The 3284-nt window shown below is 42.4% G+C and overlaps 1 long non-coding RNA gene across 1 annotated transcript; it reads left to right on the top strand.

The window, feature by feature from the left end:
• The first annotated feature begins 206 nt into the window (after positions 1-206).
• On the top strand, positions 207-1017 carry LOC116370586 (uncharacterized). Its single transcript, XR_004208755.1, has 3 exons — positions 207-379; positions 505-564; positions 796-1017. It is a non-coding gene; the product is annotated as an uncharacterized LOC116370586 (long non-coding RNA).
• Positions 1018-3284: the final 2267 nt, after the last annotated feature.

The raw sequence follows: 3284 nt of genomic DNA, 5'->3' as shown, positions 1-3284 counted from the left end.
TGTCTGTGTCTGTCTCTGTCTGTCTCTCTCTCTGTCTGTGTCTGTGTCTGTCTGTCTCTCTCTCTCTGTCCCTCTCTGTCTGTCTCTCTGTGTTCTGTCTCTCTCTCTCTCCAGAGTTATCAGTGTCTCTCTCTCTCCAGAGGTATCAGTCTCTCTCTCTCTCTCTCTCTCTCTCTCTCTCTCCAGAGGTATCAGTCTCTCTCTCTCTCTCTCTCCCAGAGGTATCAGTCTCTCTCCAGTATCAGTGTATCTTCAGACTTACCCAGCATCGTTGTCCGTCCTCTTCAGTACTTCGGAGATGTGAGTAAGACTGTGTCTGAACTGAGAGAGAAACTAGAAGACTTCCTTAAAGGAGAATGGACCAAGATCTCCACTACAGGTGTGTTGAAAACAATAAGAACATCAACTTTAGACCATTGAAAGTTCCCTACTAGTCATATACATGTGGAATATGGTCTGATGATAACATTCCCTCTCTCTGTCAATGTGTTTGTGTGTCTGTAGTGAATATAGTGGATGTTGTACTGCCTCCAGAGCCCAAGACCAGAGAACAGTTGTTACAATGTGAGTCTCTTTATTGTGAAGTAACTAACAGTCTCTTTTTACTGACACTCCTAACAATCCCTCTAGAAATATATAGCAATAGTAGATCTAATCAAAGACTGGGTATCTATCTGACTCCTCATATTTCTCTGATTTGATCTCTGCTGTGCTCTAATCAAAGACAGGGTAGATACAGTATCTGACTTAACTTATTGTTCTGACTCCCCTCATTGGTCTCTGCTCTTCTCCCAGATTCCTGTCAGCTCACACTGGACCCAAACACAGCACAGACACGCCTCTCTCTGTCTGAAGGGAACAGAAAGGTGACACTTACAGGCCAAGTCCAACCATATCCTGACCATCCAGACAGATTCACCAACTGGTACCAGGTTCTGTGTAGAGAGGGTCTGTAGTAGTAGTAGGGTCCACATAGATACTAGTCATGCTGGTGTAGTCTATAGCTGAGCTTGTTAACTGTAGTAGGGTCCACATAGATACTAGTCATGCTGGTGTTGTCTATAGCTGAGCTGGTTAAACTGTAGTAGGGTTCACATAGATACTAGTCATGCTGGTGTAGTCTATAGCTGAGCTGGTTAAACTGTAGTAGGGTCCACATAGATACTAGTCATGCTGGTGTAGTCTATAGCTGAGCTGGTTAAACTGTAGTAGGGTACACATAGATACTAGTCATGCTGGTGTAGTCTATAGCTGAGCTGGTTAAACTGTAGTAGGGTCCACATAGATACTAGTCATGCTGGTGTAGTCTATAGCTGAGCTGGTTAAACTGTAGTAGGGTACACATAGATACTAGTCATGCTGGTGTAGTCTATAGCTGAGCTGGTTAAACTGTAGTAGGGTCCACATAGATACTAGTCATGCTGGTGTAGTCTATAGCTGAGCTGGTTAAACTGTAGTAGGGTCCACATAGATACTAGTCATGCTGGTGTAGTCTATAGCTGAGCTGGTTAAACTGTAGTAGGGTCCACATAGATACTAGTCATGCTGGTGTAGTCTATAGCTGAGCTGGTTAAACTGTAGTAGGGTCCACATAGATACTAGTCATGCTGGTGTAGTCTATAGCTGAGCTGGTTAAACTGTAGTAGGGTCCACATAGATACTAGTCATGCTGGTGTAGTCTATAGCTGAGCTGGTTAAACTGTAGTAGGGTCCACATAGATACTAGTCATGCTGGTGTAGTCTATAGCTGAGCTGGTTAAACTGTAGTAGGGTCCACATAGATACTAGTCATGCTGGTGTAGTCTATAGCTGAGCTGGTTAAACTGTAGTAGGGTCCACATAGATACTAGTCATGCTGGTGTAGTCTATAGCTGAGCTGGTTAAACTGTAGTAGGGTCCACATAGATACTAGTCATGCTGGTGTAGTCTATAGCTGAGCTGGTTAAACTGTAGTAGGGTCCACATAGATACTAGTCATGCTGGTGTAGTCTATAGCTGAGCTGGTTAAACTGTAGTAGGGTCCACATAGATACTAGTCATGCTGGTGTAGTCTATAGCTGAGCTGGTTAAACTGTAGTAGGGTACACATAGATACTAGTCATGCTGGTGTAGTCTATAGCTGAGCTGGTTAAATTGTAGTAGGGTCCACATAGATACTAGTCATGCTGGTGTAGTCTATAGCTGAGCTGGTTAAACTGTAGTAGGGTCCACATAGATACTAGTCATGCTGGTGTAGTCTATAGCTGAGCTGGTTAAACTGTAGTAGGGTCCACATAGATACTAGTCATGCTGGTGTAGTCTATAGCTGAGCTGGTTAAACTGTAGTAGGGTACACATAGATACTAGTCATGCTGGTGTAGTCTATAGCTGAGCTGGTATAACTGTAGTAGGGTCCACATAGATACTAGTCATGCTGGTGTAGTCTATAGCTGAGCTGGTTAAACTGTAAACTGATTTGTTATTAATTACAATTCAATACAATGTTTTAATCTTGTACATTTCCATGAATCATGATGTCTGGTGTTGATGTATATTGGTTGTCATTCAGAACCATTGATATGTTTTCTCAGTTGGTTCTCTGTCTCTATGTAATTCTCCTCAGTATCATTGATCAGCTTGTTGGCTCGGTCCTAATGATGTGTTCTCTGTCACCTGGAGCTGCATGGAAAATGGTCCAGGAACTAAAGGACAATTCAGGACTAGTCAGCCCACTACAAGCTGGTATCACTTACTTTCTACTAAACTATATGGTCTGGTTTCCCAGGCACAGATTAATCCTAGTCCTGTACTAAACAGTATGTTCAATGTAGATGTCCAGGAAACCGGCCCTAAATGTGTCATCTTTCATCCTCCCATACTGCTCAGTCCAGCAACATTAAACCTGTCCAGCAGGTGGTGCTGTTGACCAAACAATAAAACCAGCAGATATCTTGACTTGCCACTCAGTATATCAGTAATGTTCAGAATAGTACTTTAATATCATTGGAGATTGATGGTCTTTTTAATCCACTATCCAGAGTCAGGAACAGATGAAGTTAGGTCTGCTACTGTTCAGTGATTAAATATGATTTATGGTGATGGGAAATAATAAAAAACACTCAACTTCATCTAGTAATAGTTTTCCTTTGTTATTTATTCCAAGGTGTGTCTTTAACTTGTAAATGTATTGTGTGGAGGTGAGCTAGTGGTGTGGCTGATAGAATAGAATGAAAAGGGAGGAGGGGAGGAAGAGGGGAGGAGTGAAGGGATGTTCAAGAAACCAGATGAGGAAGATGTTCAGGGGA

Source organism: Oncorhynchus kisutch, unplaced genomic scaffold, assembly GCF_002021735.2.
Source record: "Oncorhynchus kisutch isolate 150728-3 unplaced genomic scaffold, Okis_V2 scaffold2644, whole genome shotgun sequence".
NCBI classification, from domain to species: domain Eukaryota; kingdom Metazoa; phylum Chordata; class Actinopteri; order Salmoniformes; family Salmonidae; genus Oncorhynchus; species Oncorhynchus kisutch.
This window is presented reverse-complemented; position numbering and strand designations above follow the sequence as displayed.